The sequence below is a fragment of the Myodes glareolus genome, chromosome 7 (assembly GCF_982192425.1).
Source record: "Myodes glareolus chromosome 7, mMyoGla1.1, whole genome shotgun sequence".
In the NCBI taxonomy this organism is placed as follows: Eukaryota; Metazoa; Chordata; class Mammalia; order Rodentia; family Cricetidae; genus Myodes; species Myodes glareolus.
Window position 1 is genome coordinate 65143051 of NC_142032.1, and position 18360 is coordinate 65161410.

The following is an 18360-nucleotide window of genomic DNA, read 5'->3' on the forward strand; positions in this document are numbered from 1 at the left end:
CATGGAACCAGTCGGTCCTGCTGCAGCCTCAGGGTCTCTCCCATATAAGTCTTTCTGAGCTGATGCTGTCCATGAGCAGAGGGTGCTGAACGAGCTGGGCAGGACCAGAGATGCCTACTGTCCTAAAAGACCTTGGTGGTTTACCCTCAGGACACAATTTCTGCCCCACACTCAGAATGCCTGCTGAGAGCCATGAAGATGGGGTCTATTCTACTCCAAGTATTGTGGAAGCGGCCATGCTGGGTCATGATCAAGAAGAGGATCTAAGGATCTACAAGGACAGACTATTCTAAAGCCAAGGTCAAGGATTTGCGATGAGACAGGGAAGAGGTGCTCTCAGACACACCCCCAGTCCCAGAAGGTCACAGGACAATCATTGTTGTCACTGTGGAATCTACAATGATGGATTTTGAACAAAAAGACCCCCACCTTCACATTGTCCACTCAGTCAACTCCTTACAAACACATGCTGGGAAATAAGCTGCTATGACACTCTACTGGGGGCCCATGGGCCTGTCATCTGGGTTCATTCCCACCTGCCATGGAACTCCCACTCCCCAAGTGCGCCTGTAAACCTCCACTCCTCAGCAGTCTGAGAGTCTCCGCAATGGATGTAGCCAACTGTTTGAGATACCAAAGTTCTTTTCCCTTCCTTAGCTACTTGAATTCCTCTCCATACTACATACTGGATAAAGCCATTGGAAGAGACCTTCCTGATTGCCACTGTAGGCAAGTAGCTGCCAGACTCTCCCTACTAAAGGTCTATCCTTCCAATGACTTAGGTATCTCTGGAAGAGGCTGCAGGTAAGGTGTGTACTTCCCTCCCCAGTGGGCACAAGATTCAAATTCCCTTTCTAGAATGGAAAGAGGCACTGCTGGCCAGGTGGTAAAGACAGGAAAAGCTAACACAGATAATAAATTCACACTTTAATAATATTCATGGAGACACCTTGAGCTAGGATTTAAAACAAGTTTTATTAAAACTGTACAATAATTTACAAATAAGTAAAAATTCTCTGGTATATATTATAGGAACCACAATACAAAAATATGTGTAAAATTTATAATTGACCACCATACAAACCTAGTTTAAGCCTGGGAATACTGTTTAGCACTGAACGGAAAGGTCACGTGTTTAGAGAGGGGGTGTTAAGGATTGCTTCATTGAACACAAATACTGCCTGGCACTTTGCCACGAGAAACCAAGTTCTGCTCCTTTTTTTTGCATAAGTTTACAATAAAGCTTTTTAGAAAAGATACAATAAATATATGCTTTGATACATATATTCACAATATGATTTTCCTGAGCCTAAACTTAAGTCCATCACTGTGTAATAACACAACCCACCATAAGGGTTCAATGACGGAGTGATGGCAAGAGCTGACCAACTATCAGTGCCTCGAAGCCATGAAGCCTCTCTCCACCCTCCCTCCCTGACTCCCAGGTGGTGTTTACAAGCCGTGTAAGGCACTCGGGTTTCCTGAAGGCTACAGAGTCTGCGAGGGCAGAGACTTAAGTCACAGCCGTTGGCCTTCAGCAACAGAACGCTAGACCATGGAAACGAAGTAGACACCACATGGCTGTTCACAAAGGACTCTGCGGTTTACGTGGATTCCTAGTTTAGACAAACGAAAATGCTTATGCTGCTCTGTGCCAAGCACACCCAGAGTGAGCGGGCTGACAACTTAATACAACACGAAGTCGAGGCCCACACCTCAGTGACACAGTTTGACCTCCTGGAGGACATGTCAGGGTCCCTCTTCCTGCCGTTACACACAGATGTCCTCTCTTAGGAGCTAACAGCAAGAGCTCTTGTGTGGGAGGGAATCCCAACTAACCCAGCGCTTGGGGTAAAAGGTTCAGCCTGGGGTTTAGAAAATGCACCTTACTTTTGAAATGCATGAGCTCTTCAGACGCTCATTGGCAGCAAGAATTGGTAACAAAGGCTCACATGTACACCCCCTCACGTGCACCCAAAGTTCAGATCTGACTTTGGGATCATGTGACAAGAAGGTGCTTATGACACATGAGTAACTACAATGAGATCTAAAGAGAGAGTACAGTCGTCCAGCTAAACATGTGCTTTCAGGAATACAGCTGGGTGGAAACGCAGTTTGGCTTGTGGGATATTATCTAACATTCATTGAGCCATTTTCCTTTCTATGTACATATACTTTACACATAAACCATAATGACCTCATGAGCATTGGTACCTATTTACAAGCCTCTCTTTCTTGCAGAGCCTTTATTTAAAACAAACAACACCGAATACCGAAGTTCCCAGACCTGTGCTTTAGAGTGTCAGGGTTACTAGTAAGTTATGTCAGACACGCACACAACATGCAAAGCCATGATCCAACTGAAATAGAGGGATGTGAGGTGGGTTGAGTTTCCAGTGCAATTTTTTTTTTTGTACCCAATCAGCTACTGGTCTCTTGCAGGTTCACTTGGAGCTGGGCCAGGAGTTCTGGTAGGCAGGGAGCTACATGAAACCGAGACAGTTTCTAAATGCCTGTATTGTACAGTCTATCAGTCTCTAACCCAGTGGTTTTTCTCACCGACAGATATGGCAGCATCACCAATACAGGCTATTCTTGTCATTCAGTGCTGAGTACAGCAAATGGACCAAGAGAAGGCAGCCATTTAAATCAGACAATACCGTGCACTCGGAATGGACAATTTCAGACTCAAAAGCCAAACCCAATGTCAGACTCAGCTAGGAAAGTGATGACCGGGTTAGAACCTTGTCCAAGTGCATCAAAAACTATGGCACAAATGACAACAGGAAGGACCAAGTGCACTTAGTGCATTTCCCAGCAGAAATCCTGCAGCCACTGAAGAAAAGGTCTATGTGTCTGATCCTGTAAGCTCTCCTCTGATTTTGACCTAGGGGTCTATAACCACTCAGTCATCTGCACCACACCGCATCATTTCTCCTGACACAAATATAAAATGAACTTAATACTTTCAGACAACCTTCTCATTCCTCCCCCTGCCTACTGGGCTTTGGAATATACAGTGCTGAATGCAGCGGTCACACCTGGCCACATAGCTCACCATCCAGCGCAATCAACTTCTACGTGCTTTGGAAGGGCTCTAATCCATTCACCGACTTTTCACTGAGCAAGCTTATGTGCCCTCCTAACTTCAGCACAGAGGGTGACAACCTTAGACTATCCAGGGTGTGATGAGGACAGAAGGGCCTCCTCCAGTCAGGAATGCATTCTGGTCCACACAAGGGAAGACTTTCCTGGACTGTGGATGGCCCATCGAGGATAATGGAAATCTCACTTGAACGGTCCTCATAGGTGCACTGTTTTCTCTCTGGAAAAGAAAGAGTAGAAACGAGAGCTTTAGTGCAACGTACTTGAGACACACACAGGAGTGTTCAGAATGTGGGGCAGCGCTCGAAGAAGCTGGGTCAAGGGGATCACCGAGAGCGAGGGCGGCAATCAAGCTGGCTCCTCCCGTGGGCTATGTGTCCCATTATGGTGGTGCTGGCACATCTGGAGCCTCTGCTGAGCAGCCACCCTCCTAGGGTACTGCACAGTCACACACAGAGTGGAATTAGTCTGTATTCCTCCCTGTAAAATTCAGCTAAACCTTCCCTCGGTGGTTGCTGGAGGCTGTCAATTTCTTCTCAATTTCCTTTTCTTCTCTGAGCTTAAAAAATGCACCTCTGCTAGCTTCTAACTTTCTCTTATACCCTTCAGATTTTTAAAGTGTCTAGCCACCAAAGGAGCTTTTAAGGTTTCTTTCAAGTAGATCAGTCCCTGATGCAGGGGTTGGGGAAGACCCAGGACAGATGCTAACACTAACCTAAGAGGATATTAGCTCACATAGAATTTTTAAAAAATAGAGACTGGAGAAATGGTTCAGTGGTTAAAAAGCACTGGTTGCTCTTCCAAAGGACCAGGATTTGGTTCCTAGAACCCCTGTGGTAGCTAATATAACTTCAGCTCCATGGGATCCAGCCCCCTCTTCTGGCTTTCACTGGCATTGCAGACATGCTGTTCACAGACAGACAGAAGAACCCAGACACATAAAAACTTTTAAAACAGTAAAGGTTAAAATTTTTTAAAGAGCTAAAATAGACACATTATACATATGCTAACCTCTGCACACATTATAGTTGGACTCGATGCTGTCATTATAATAACACCTTCTCTGCCTTTAATTTGATTCACTTCTAAATGAGTTGTTATAGAACCACCTATTTTTAGAGCATTCAGATGGGGGAAGGCGACTCTTTCCAATCCAGACCTTTAATTTTGCAGGTACAAAGTCAAAGTTCCAAGGAGGATAAGGGGGAATTCCTATGGTGACGCTTCAGGCTGAGGAGGCCTGATGCCTTGATGATTTACTCTCCAACCCTCCCCCCTAAGACTCTTACCAACATACCCATCAGCCCACCCACCCCACGTACTGGCTCCATGAATTATGTGATCAGCTGTCCAGAGTATGAACTACACACGACAAGAAGAAACAAAAATCCATTGAAAATAATTTGAAATCTTAAATAGCAATTCCCTAAGTCGGAGGGAGAAAGGGCTTTCGATTGCCTGGAGTCATCTCTCCCCATCGTTTTCTGAGTCGGTGTTTGCTCTGCTTTGCTCCATTCATTACCACTGTTTCCAGGTGGGAAAGACTTCCTGCCTTCATCTGTGACTGCATGTGCAGGTACACACGTGCAAGCACACACACACACACACACACACACACACACACACGCACACACACATGCACGCACGCACACTCCCTCACACACAGTTTCCAGAGTGGGTGGCTTTTTGTCCTCAGCCATGACTGTGCCATATTAAACAGGCACACTGAACTTACTTGGACACTGGTGCACATCTGTACATAATACGGCACACACATGCAGATAGCACGTTCATATACAGGCACACAGTGTACACCCATATACACATGCTCAGTTTCTAAAACAGCTGGATTTCCTCCCTCATCCATGACTGCACCACACAATGCATGCATTTGTACACCCATATAACATGCGTTCTGGGTACATACATAGAGACATCATTTTAATCCCAGGGTTCTAGTCCTCCCAAATCCCTCCCATACCACTTCCCAAGTTCAAGCCTCTGAAATATACTATTTTCCTTCCATTTATTCCCTTTCTGGACACTAGGTCAGCTTCAGCTCAAGATTTCAGTCAGGTTGGAGGTATGCAGGGCACAGGATAAGCAAGAGTAAAACCATGTTGTGTATCTGGCCTCGGTATCTGTGACCCATAGGGATCCTCACTGTTTCATGCACCCACTGGCCCAGTGCTAGCTCAGACCCCAACTCCTCACTCACAAAGGCCTCTGTAGTCAGGAAGTCTGAAGCTACTCTCCTGCCTGCAACCTGGAGTTGGGAATGCACCTTCTGAAACAAGACTACCTGCTTGGACCACATAAAGGCTCAGACGACCGCAGGCCCTGCCTTCCCTCCCAACTCTGAAACTTAGTGGACCAGGCTTGGGTGGCCCAACCAAGTCAACCTCCCAAAAGCCTGGAATTATGCACCTCAGGTGGACTTCCACCAGCGGAAGCACTGCATAAATGTGCTTGTGTTTCCCTTCTGTGGAGAATATGTTCCATAGAAACGTCATGGGAAGGGAAGAGCACAGAAACCTGCCCAAGACCCCATTACCCTGCCTGTGCTCCCCACTCCCTGTGTGTCCAATGACACAGCTGTGGTAATGACTCAACCACAGTGGGACAATATGTCAAGTCCCGTGGATCCTAGTACGCTGTCCAGCATAGGGTGGTCTTGGTGACCCTTGAATATTCCACTTCCTCTGCCACCGGGAAGAGGCTGTGCTCAGACAGAACATGGTCCTTAGCCACCATAAGCATAAGCCATTTGCTGGTTTGCCCTTTCATGCAGTAACTGTGTATCTGGGTGTATCCGGAGCCATAGCAAGGATTCCACAGTGACACCTGGAGACACTGACGGCCGCTTACCTCCTTTAGAGCTTACAGTTTACAGAGAAGAGCAAGAGGAACTGACTGACTGACCAGCTCCCAGGAGAGATGCTGGCTGCGGAGGGTCCAGAGTGCAACTGGGAGTCCCCTGCCAGCTCCAAGCCCCTCGAATTGGAGACTATGAGGCCATTACCTGCCTTGGGGGGGGGGGTGTGACATGGTTAAAGAAGGCAGCCTCGGGGCCACAGCCTGCCCTTTCTCTGGTGAGTGAGCAGGTAATAAAACTTCGGTATTGGGTTGCAGTGAGAATGGGGGTACCCTGTGAGTTGGTAGCACACCCAGGGGCTCAACTCATGGAACCAAAAACGTGGGGTGGGGATGAGGGTAGGATGGTAACAACAGGGCTGTCCCTGATCCCGCCCCCTGCACTTGCAGTGGGAAGCCCAGCCAGCAGGCTTGAGGACTCCTTTGGAGCTGCAGAAGCGACACACATGGGTAGCGCAAGAAATGGCCCTGGCATATGGATGGGGAAACAGCACGCTGATTTATGTCAAAACAGAGTCAGGGAGCGGCCCTGCTGCCTGTGTTTGCTTTGGGAACTTCCACAGGCTTTCAGCTGTTGGGAAACAGTAAGTTGTTGGCACGGGAGATGAACACCTTCCTGGGTCCCCAGGAGTGCAGTTTGGATCGAAATCAACGGCTGCAGATGGTAACACTGGAAAAAAGCTGGGGGCCCACAGTCTCAGTCAGGGTGCAGAGACAGAGTTCCCATCTGGGGAGCCTACTGGGAAGGCTGGGACCCTGCAGCCCCCAAACACTGTGCTCCAGGGTTCCCAGAGTGATCGACCACAAGACACTAGAGGACAGGCTAAAAGCAGAATCTTCCTGATAAGCTTTTTGTCCAGTCACATTAGCTAAACATGTTCAGGCCAGACAGAACCAAGTGGCATACCAAGGCCATTTTGGAGCCAAAGCCTCATTCCCAACACTCTAATGTGGGATAATATCAAGGATAGACAACCTGATCAGACAGTGATTTAGCATCTTCTTCCTTTCTCACAGTCATTCCAGCTAAACCGCTGGTCTAGCAGATGGACCCAGTCCCCCCAGCTTCCCTCAGTGGCCTGCTCCCCATAGCCTCAAGTCAGTCCAGTCCCTCACCTGCCCCCTGAGAAGAGCACTGGCTGCTCACACGAACTGCTTCTTAGCACCAGGCAGGGACTAGATGCTCCTGACCTCCCTCTGGAGCTTCGCAGAGGTGCCAACAACTGTGTATATGGTTCTCTCTCCCAAGCTCAGAAGCTTCTCTGAGGCCCTAAGTGCCCCGCCTGTGAACCGGAAGGGGGGGTGGGGGTGGTCGCAGGTCTCCTTGCTTTGATATCTGCCAGCTGGCAGGCACAGCTGCAGATCCTGCACAGGCCGGGCCTCTTGCTGCTCGGCAACTCACTTCCCTGACTCTCCTGAGCAGGGCTCAGCTTGATCCCTGGCTCAAGCTCCCTTTGAAACTCCTTCTCCCTTTGAAGCATCTAAATTGCTACTGCAGGACTGGGAACGGGAGCTCAACCCTCTCAGCCCCTCCTCCTGGGGCTCCAGCTTGAAGGCTGCAGACTGGGGAGGTGTGTCTCAGCCTCTGGGGTCACATGAGCCAACCTTTGCAATCAGCCGGTTCTGTAATACGGCTGTGTGTGTTCAGCGGGCTATTTCTCTAGAGGACTAGGTTCGCCCTGGGGTCGCTGCAGTCCTCCCCGCTAAGCAAGGTCAGAAACTTCAGGAAACAGTTGTGGTTGCCTCTGGGACCCCAGTACTTTGAGAACCCAATTCAGGAATCTGAGTGACACTTCGTTTAGGTAGAAATCCAGGAGCCCGATTTCTAGGGCTCAGTCTTCCAACCATTCCCCAGAGGGCAGGCAAGAGAAGCAGGGAAAGGCTGGGCCACAACCTGGGTCCTAGAAGGTCTCACATTACCATTGTTCCCACCCAAAGTGCACCAGTGGGGGCCTCTAGTGATCTCTTGTCCTGTCCTCCTAGGGGAGGTCCTGGAGAGGGCAGGGAGAGGGTGGGGTGCTGCTACAGAGTGCTGTACGCTAGGCACCGCTAGGCACCGCTAGGCACCATGGTAAGGAGGCAAGCAGAGACTGGAGGCAGACAAGAGAGCACAGCACCAGGCAGGGAGGGGGATTTGTACCGTGGGAACTGTGCTGTGCCCTAGGCTTTCTTTCATTCATCAGGCCACACCGTGGTCTCCCCTAAAGGCTTGGAGTCAGAGCCCTGGTACCACAGCGCCTGGGTTCTGGAGAGCACGGAGCAGCAGGGTGATGTGACTACACCGGGTCCTGTATCCCTCCCCCTACCCTGTCAGCTTAGTCTGGAGACAGGGAGACATTGGGCCCGTTCCTACCTGGCGGGGGGGGGACCCCACCTCAGCTCTTAGAGGACTGTTAAAAGGGAGAGGCCTTGCCTGGGTAAAGGGAAGGAGTAATTTCAAGGGAGGAGGCAGGGTAGGCGCTTCCAGGCCTTTGTTCATGGTGGACAGGCAGGCTAAGGCCAGTACTTCTCAAGACTCTGCCAGTTCCACTTTGCTCAGCCTCCCTTTGCCTTAGCTATAACCAACCCGAAGGGTGGGTGTGCACACACACAACCAAATGCACAGGCGCTTCCATGCAGGTGCACACACATAATCAAATACATAAGCACTTATCCCTGCATCCCTCCATGGCACACACAGATGTGGGCGCTTTTCACCTGCTTCCTATTGGTTTTCGGATCCTTCTCCCATCTTGGCGGCAGGCAGCTGCTCTCCACTGACGGTGGGGGTGTCCTGCTTACGTTTCTGACACTGACCTCTCTAGCAGCGACATCTCTTATTAATGGCCTCGCAGCCGCGCTATGAAAGGATCCATTATTACACAGACCAAGATGGTCACGTTATAGATGGGCGGCAGCTGCTCCCCAGGCGAAAGCTCCCGAGGACCAGACAATGGAGCAGCAAGGGGGAGGGAATACCCTCGATCTCCCAGAAGTTGTTCCAGTCTGGACTGAGATTTTGTGCGGCACACTCAGGAACATGTGAGAAACGTCTTTGCCAGGAGAAACGAAGATTGTAGACAGAGCACAAATTAAAGCATTGCAGCCGGGATGAATTAGAACTGGGTATGAAGTATTTCCCTGAGCTGGATATTGGTGTCACTTGACCCGGTATCTTCAGTCCTCAGTGGGTACACAGAAACCACACACACACACACACACACACACACACACACACACACATGAGATTCCCCCAGAACAAGAAGCACCACTCACAGGTATACAGCATGCAGGTACACAGGGTGAGAGGTAGCATCCGGCAGGGAGGGAGTCACCTACATCTCGGGATGTTTCTGGGTGAATTTCAGCACAGTGATATGAAGTGCAAAGTGTACATGCACTGGGGCCTCCCTAAAGACCCGAGAACCAATGAGAGCCATCTTTTTAGCAGCACCGGAGTTCTCTGCAAAGCTCTAGGAGGAAGGGCCAGCTAGGCCTGCGCCATATGTCAGACCTGGTGTTGGCTGTATGTAATGGCCCCACAGAGGACACACATATGAAAGGACCCAACACTAATTACTGATTAGATCCTGTGACTTTTGTGTGACAGGCCACCATAGCAGGGTGGGGCAGGCTGCCAGGCAGGGACTAGATGCTCCTTAGAGGCTAGAGGAAATTTTTTCAAAACATAGCAATGCCCTGGGAGGAGCCAGCCTCAAACTCAGTGTTCACACCTAGGGAACCATTGCTAAGCTACTGTACATTTTTGTTTCTGAATGAGATATACTAAGTCAGTAAGAAGGTCTGTTCCTTGGGTTAAAATGGAGAATATTACTTTTTTTTATTATTCTATGTCTGCACAATGCTCATGGACTATGGGTGTTTTCTGAGAGAAGCAGTTTGTCCTTGGATTGAGGATTGACGCCACCACTTCTGACTGGCCCAGGCTACAACACGTTGGAAGCAGCCTGAGACTGCACTCAGAAGGGTTTGCTCATTGGCATTCGGGCGCTGGCTTTGCGAGGAGCTGTAAATCTGAAGCTACTGACAGTTAATCTCACACTCCGTGAGCTTCCAGACCCAGAGCTGGAAGGAACGCAGTCCCTGGAGATGCAGCCAACCCCCAGGATCAAATGGAACCAGAAAGTTTGTCTGGACCTACAGGGAAGATACCACCAGCAGCTTTATCCTGTCTGCACCCCAGGATGGGCACAGAGCAGGGGCATTCCAGCCGGGATTCACTACCAAATGGGGGCTTATTCAAGACAAGCAGAAGGGCTAATCAGAGAGGGGAGGAGCTCCCTATATCAGAGGTTCAGGGGACAAGGCAGCCCCTGAAAATTGAACCACCTTCACAGTGCCTGCAGCACAAAAGGAGTTGGACATTTGGAAGGAAACAAGGAAGAGAAGATCTGTTACTTAGAACAAGCCAGTGTTTTCTTTGTTCACGTACCACAAAGTTCACTACTAAAAAAGATGATACTTTGACTCTCTCTGTGTGTGTGTGTGCATGCGCGCGCGCACACACACGCACACATTCATATTTACATGTGTATGGGTACATACGAGTACATACATACATATGTAGGTGTAGCCCAGAGGTTGACATCTGGTTTTTCCTCCATCATTGTCTACTTTATATGTTGAGGAAAGGTCTCTAATTGAACCTGGAGTTCCCTGATTCAGACAGCCTAGCTAGTCAGCTTGCTCTGCAGTCTGTCTCTGACCACCATCTTGAGAGCTTCCTGGCAGGTTGTCACCTGGATCCAGATTTTACGTGGGAACTGGGCATGGAAACTCCAGCCCTCATTGTTAGTTTTCAAACCAAGACAAAAGGCTGAAGTGCCGATTTGATACATCAAAGCAGACCTGGCAGCCAGGTTGTCCCTTCATCCCTCAGTCCTTACCTGTTACAGGACTCTCCTTGCTGGCACGAACTTCTCCAGCCCAGGGGGCTGGATTGCTCTTCCCTATGTAATCCTACCATTTTCGTTACCTGTGCCTTGTACATTCGGACCTCCCGGCTGCTGCACTGCTCTCCTCTCCACCCTGTCTTTCCCCTTCCCCTCTCCCCACTCTCCCCCCATCTTTTCCCCTCCCCATCTCCCCACTCTCTCCCCCATTTTTTCCCCTCCCCCTCTCTCCACATGGCACAGCTCAGTCTGGTCACAACCACCCTGGATTCTCCTAGATGTCCCTGTCCCTGCCTCTGGCTATGCTCTCCCATAGTACATCTACAACAAACATTCTCCTCCACCATACCCAGGAGTAGTCATGTTTTCTTTCTTTCTTTCTTTCTTTTTTTTTTTTTTTTGCACTCACTCACGTTTGCACATTGAGCACTTTCCCCGCTGAGCAATCCCAGCTGATCAATTAGACTTTATCAAAATTACAATCTCTACATGACACGCTTTCGAGAGACTCAAGAGAAACAAAGGACTGGGAGTGGGCATGGCAGCTAACACCTGCAATACCAGCACAGAAGGCTGAAGCAAGAGAAATGCTGTGAGCCTGGGGCTAGCCTGGGCACAGTGAGTGCCTGGACTTCTTATCTGTATGCATGCATGTGTGTGCAGGGGGATGTACATGGGTGCATGTATACATATGTGCTCATGTGTGTGAGAAGGATTGGAGCACAGCCTCAGCTGTCACTTCTCAGGCACCATCTTCTCTTCATCTATTTCTCAGATGAGTTCTTCCATTGACCTGAAACTTGCCACGTCAACTGGGCTGACCAGGCAGTGGATCTGTCACCACAGCGCTGTGGTTACAAGCACATACCACAATGCTTGGCTTTTTTGTTTTGTTTTGTTAATGTGGATTCTGGAAATCACACTCAAGGCTCAAGTCCTCCTGTTTGCATGACAGGCCCTTTTATCAACTGAGTCACCTCCTAAAAATGACTTGTTTTTTTTTTTTTAAAAAAAAAAAGCCAGGTGGTGGTGGTGGTGATGCACTTCTTTAATCCCAGAACAGGCACAGGCAGGTGGATCTCTGTGAGTTCGAGGCCAGCCTGGTCTACAGAGCGAGTTCCAGGAACAGGCTCCAAAGCTACACAGAGAAACCCTGTCTGGAAAAACAAAAACAAAAACAACAAAAAAAGGAAATACCTTTAAATTTTATACATATATTTGATAAGCAAATGTGTCTATACTATATGGGGCAAAAAGCTTAAAACAATGCATTAGGAGAATATAACAACCCATTTCAAAAATGGGTAAAAAAATATATAAAGAGAAATGTTGCCAAAGAAAATACATAGATGGAAAATCAACACAAAAAGATACTCAACCCTGTTTGCCATTAGAAAAATGCGAACCACACCGAAATAAGATACTGCAAAACCAAGCAGGCAAAGCCCCAGGGGGACACAGGTGCTCCCCTGCCTTGCTGGTGGGACACAAACTGCGGTGTGCAGCAGCACTGAACAGCTCCCTATAAGCGAAACATGTCGGTCCAGGCAATCCAGAAGCCCCATCATAGGCACTGACCCAAGAACGAAGGCTCCCACACGTGGAACCCTGCACGCAAGCGCTACGGCAGCACTGTTCGTAATTTTCCTAAACTGGATGCTGCCCTGATGCCCTTCAGCTGGAGATGCTCCCAAGTAAAAAGGGATGCCCTGGTCAGCCACAAAACAATGCGGAGGAGAGTTGGGTCCCAATACTGCAGATTGTGCGATTCTATTGATATGACTTGAAATGGCAAAACTGAAGGGAGGAGACAGACCAGGGCTACCAGGATGGGCTGAGGGGCTCCATAGCAAAGGGCTGAGGAGGGGGTCAGTCTGTCCGTCAAGACGGCGGTGGACAATGTGTCAAAACCCAGGGAACACTCACTGCACGTCATAAACAGTAAACACTATTACATGTGAATTTTTTAAAAAAATATCAGAATGTGGGGTAAAGAGAGCATAGAGGATGTGACCCAGGACAGAGCATAACTGCCCTGGAGAGGGAGGACACAGAAGGACTCCCTGAACTATTGTGCTGGCTAGTCTTATGTCAATTTGACACGAGCTAGAGTCATCAGAGAGGAGGGGCCTCAGTTAAGGAAGTGCCTTTATAAGACTGTGGCAAGCCTGAAGGGTGTTTCCTTCATGATCCATGGGGTAGGGCCCAGCCCATGGCGGGTGGTGCCATTCCTGACATCGTGGTCTTGGGTTCCAGTAGGCAGCACTCCCCCAAGGCCTCTGCATCAGCTCTTGCTTCCAGGTTCCCGTCCTGTTTGAGTTCCTACCCTGACTTCATTTGCCGATGAACTGTGATATGGAAGTGTAAGCGGAATAAACTCTTTCTTCCCCAGGTTGCTTTGGTCATGGTGTTTGATTGCAGCAGCGATAACTCTGGCTAAGATAGTTATTTTGGAGAAAAACGTTTTGTCTGGACACTGTAAGACCGAGGACAACCAGAACCCCATTCGTGCTGCATTCTAGGTAGTGAAGTGTGCCCCAGTGACCCTGGGGGTGACTTCAGATAGACCAGAACTGAATGTAAACAAGCGCCTTGTGGACATGAGAGCCACGTGCCCTGCCACTGTCAAGGCAAGAGGTTAGAAACAAGAAGAGAGTGAGGTTAGAGCAAATCTGGGGCCATTGGTCTGAATCTGGGGGTGTGGCTATGAACTCATGGTGTTATAACAGCGATTGATAGATGAGGAGGTGAAAGTAGATAGATAACAGTGAAGGGATATAAAAATGGGTGAAAATAAAAGTGACAGATACGTAGCTGATGGATAAATGATATATAAACAGATGATAGATACATACATAGATAGATAGATAGATAGATAGACAGACAGACGGACGGACGGACGGACATGATATGATAGATAGGTAAGCACATAGGTAACTCAACATAGTTAAGCACACATGCATGCTCCCCGTGATGATGATAATAGACTACACTTCTGAAACTGTAAGCAAGCCCACAATCGAATGTTTTCCTTTTTAAGAGTTGCGTTGGTCATGGTGTCTCTTCAGAGCAACAGGACAGCGACTAAGACACGCTCTGCCCATGAGAAGCTGGAGAATGAAGTCGCGCCAGCAGCTAGCACACCTGGACCTAGAGATCTTGACTTCTTAACCATATTCTCCATCGGGGTAAGCACTCCTTGGAGAAGGGATGGATCTCAGGCCTAGCACAGGGACAAAAGATGAGCCTGGAGTACCTCGTGGGAACAGAAGTGTGTGTATGAGAAAGGAAGGGACATGGAGACAGGACAAGAGTCAGCCTGAAAGGATGCTTGAGGTTCAAGAAAATACGTGATATGATTAGCCCAGAACTTACAGAAGAACCAGGACGCAGCGTTCCCATAAGAACTCGCTAGCAGGTGAACAAGAGTTTGGGGAGGAAGCGCAGATTTTTACTGTGTCACCGTCCTCTTCTCGCTGTACACAAACATCACCCCAGGCTCCCACTTCCGTGAGCACAGGATTCACCAAGCTGGCCTCTGGCACCCCTGTTTGGCACACAAAGTTTCTCACTGTGCAGTGTGCTCACCTCAAGCTAAACATGAGAAAGCGCAAGGCAGATCAGACTGAGGGACACTACAAAATAACCCACAGGTTAGTATCAGCGTGCCGTGTCAGACACGACGAGGAAACACTGAGAACTGACACCTTTGAGTGAAGAGATACGACAACTGCTACAGCCTGGGGTCCAGGAACGGAATGCGCTAAGATTATTTTGCATGCGACTAACATTGGGAGAAGCTAGGCAAACGGTATACAAGGTCTCACACAGCCGGATGTCGTAACACACACCTGTTATCCCAGCACTTGGAAGGCAGAGGCATGAGAATAATGAGTTCAAGACCAGTCTGAACTAGAGAGAGAGAGAGAGAGAGAGAGAGAGAATGAGATGGCTCAGCTGGTAAAGGCGCGTCTTACCAAGCCTGAGACCTGAGTTCACTTCCTACCTCATACTCTTATGATAGCAGAGAGTTTTAACTTGCAAGTTGACCTGTGACCTCCATATAGTGCCATGGCATGAAGAGACTGTGGCACACCCGTGTACATACATACACACATCATTTTAAAATTAAAGCAATAAAACTTCTCTATACTTATTTTTTTGTAATTTTTTTTTTAAATCTAAAAATCACTTCAAGATAAGAGCTTTTTGGGCAGCTCATGGGGCGAATGGTGATGCCCAGTCAGAAAGCAGGTGATTTCTGTCACTGCCTTTTCTGTATCACACGTGTGTCAGCCAGCAGTCCCCAGAGCGGCATCTGGGGGCAGAAAACAGGCATAGACCCTTGGATTTGATCCTCAGACGAGAGGGGCTTTAGGTTTTCTTGGCCAGGTGTGATGTTTTGTTTGTGATCTAACAAATGAACCTTGCCTGAAGATCAGAGTGTGGCGTTAGCCACCAGTTAGCCAGAGAGGCCAGGCAGTGATGCACACATCTTTAATCCCAGCACTTGTGAGGCAAATACAGATGGATCTCTGTGAGTTCAAGGCCACCCTGGACTACCTGAGATTGACTCTGTCTAAAAAAGAAACAGAGTCAGGCGTTGGTGGCTCACACCTTTAATCCTAATACTTGGGAGTCACATGCCTTTAATCCCAGCACTAGGGAGGTGGAGACGGGAAGGGATATGGCTGGGAGAGAGGAATATTAGGCGGGAGAAGACAGAAGCTCAGGGCATTCAGTCTGAGGGCTTGTAGAGACAGGACACCCCATTCAGTCTGAGGATTTCATACAGGTAAGAACTAGTGGCTGGCTGCTCTGCTTCTCTGATCTTTCAGCCTTCACCCCCTAATATCTGACTCTGGGTTTTATTATTAAGACCAATTAGAAATCATGCAACAGTCAGGATCTGAGATTACAGCATAGAATCCTCACAAATAGGCTGGAGACTGACAACCATGGGAGAGGACCCTAGTGCAGCAGCCTCAGGTAGGGTAAGCAGATGCCACAGAGGTCACACCCATAGCCAGCTCCAGGCCTCTTCACTTGGAGCCTCAGGAGTCAGGGCTCTGACCCTCTTACCTCTCTGGTCCCTGCAGCTCTGGGAACTGCTGGGTAGGTTTCTGACCCACTGCCTGTTTCTGTCCCACCGGAGTTGCGGGCCTGTGGTCACCGACCCTTGTTGATCCTCCAGAGCTAGGACTTCTGCAGGCACTAGAGTATTGCACCCCAGCTCCATGCACCTTTCCTTACCCGCGGTGTCTGAGCGGCCTCTCTCTGATCAAGGAAAATGAGGAGAATGTTTGCTTGTCCCTGTACCACGCTTGGAATCAATCCCTTCTCCATAATCTCTGGTTCCTTTTATTATATAATATGCAGGCAATCCAGCCAGCTTCAGGGAACCTCTGGCTCTGGCTCCTAGAAGCATCAAGTATGCACTTTGTGCACATACATAAATGCAGGTAAAACACTCATGCACACTAAACACACACACACACACACACACACGAGGAAGAGTAGGAGGAAGAAGAAGAGGAAGAAGGGAAAAGGAGACGCTTGGCAAGCCGGAAGGATTGAGCTAGTATAAATGACACTCTTTCATGGCTTCTGCATCCCTTCCTGCCTCCAGGTCCCTGCCCTGGTTGAGCTCCCTGGATCACGGACTATTTTCCTCCTAAGTTGCTTTTAGTCATGGTGTTTAAGACAGCAACACCAATTCTAATATAGCCTTCATGTGGGAACTGTTCGGACTTAAGGCGCAGTAACTCTGTAAGCCCTAGAGGTCCACCTGCCCACAAGCATAGGAGTGATTACAACCAATGGGACACGCACACCCCGTCACCTAGGAGTCTCCCTAGGAAGTTAGGGTTGTTTCCACAGGAAACCAGCATTGAGACCTGTTTCTACCGTCCTTCACCCAGCTTCTGGCAACCTTTAAGGCCAGGCACGTGATAATTTGAGGTTGGGATTATTCCTGCCAAGCAAGTGAGAAAACACCCCAATGACAGAGTGGGGTTGGGTACAAAAGGCACACACACAGCCGGGGCCTGAGCGGCTGCAACCTGTTGCTTAGTCATGTAGGGTTTGCTTGGTTGGAGCGCCCCCGTGTGGCTCACGTTGGCATTTTCTGTAGCGCTGAGCCAGGCAGCCTAGAACAAGCTTTTGTGACCGTTTTCTGACTGTATCTATAGACACTAGAGGCCACAGAAATCACACAGTGCCCTGCACAGGGGGCCTGGCCCCCAACGAAGACCAGGGAATTATAGGAGGCATGCTTGTAAAAACATGCGCCCAAGTGAAAGTAAGGATCTTCTCCCACCCTGCTGAACAGACTGGTCTCACAATCTCACAGTCTCACGCTGTTCTCACACAGGAGCATCTTTTCATAACAAGGTTGTCGCCTGGAGTTCTCCTGTACAGCCCCAAAGAGATACGCCACAGCCCTAATAGGGACACGCCCACAGCCCCACCAGAGGCACGCCCACAGCCTCACGAGGGACACGCCCACAGCCTCACCAGGGATGTGACCACAGCCCTAGGAAGAGGCTTGGTGGGAAGTCCATCTTGCTGAGTGACTCACCATGCCACACAAAGGCCAGCTCACTCTCCACAGGGCATGCTAGTCCTACTGAACAATAGACACCCTTGCTGTGAAACAGAGGCTCAGCTTAGAGGGCCCAGTCTACAGGGCCTCCCAGAGTGGGAAGACATGCGGGAAAGACAGACACATGGGTGCTGAGCCAGATGAGGCGGGCACTCATGAGGAGGAATGCGTGCACAGGAGAAAACACTCATCTATAGGCTATACGGTGGAAAGAGGGCTAGCCTCTACCACCCTGGGGCATGTGCTGGGTCTCCACAGGTGATGTGTCCCCAGGTTCCATCCCTGCCTCCATGCATTCCCTGCCCCTAGGCTTAGCAATAGGTTCCACCATGTTCTCTCATAAGTTCTAGAATCTTCTCTGTCAGTGGCAGGACCGGCGACCTCACCAGGAACCCCTATACAGTTCTAGGTGGTGGGATGTCTTGGCTGAATGAGCCACACTGGAGCCAAACGCCTCATTGCAAGTTGTAGGTAGCCCTGGGTGTGAGGACCTGGAATTTCCGTGCCCTTCCCCAGACTGGGCAGTCTTCATCCCTCAGAGGACGCTGAAATCCGCTTGGCAGGCCTCCATGTCCCAAGAGATACACACACCCAGATAGCATCTGCCCAGTTCCCAAAGAGCCTCAGAGTGTCTCTGGGAAACCTGTCTTCAGTCACCTCCTCCCCACAGGGGTCCTGATGCAGCTCAGAGAGGATTTATCACAGGGCCTGGAGCCAACAGGGTCATCCTGTCATGGGTATATGTTCAAAACACACAGTATAGCTGGGGTGTCGTCCCAGCTATTCAGAAGGCTGAGTCAGCAGGATTGCCATTTCAACCCCTGGGGTACAGAATGAGTTCTGGGCAACTTAATGAGACATAGTTTGAAAATAAAAACTAAAGGA

General features: G+C 49.3%; 1 protein-coding gene across 1 annotated transcript in view; it reads right to left on the reverse strand.

Moving 5' to 3' along the window:
* Nucleotides 1-956: 956 nt before the first annotated feature.
* Jakmip3 (Janus kinase and microtubule interacting protein 3) overlaps nt 957-18360 on the reverse strand; it is a 127534-nt gene continuing 110130 nt past the window's right edge. Inside the window, exon 24 of the mRNA XM_085693286.2 lies at nt 957-3325. The gene's annotated coding sequence lies outside the window, so the exon portion shown is untranslated. The remainder of the gene's footprint in view (nt 3326-18360) is intronic.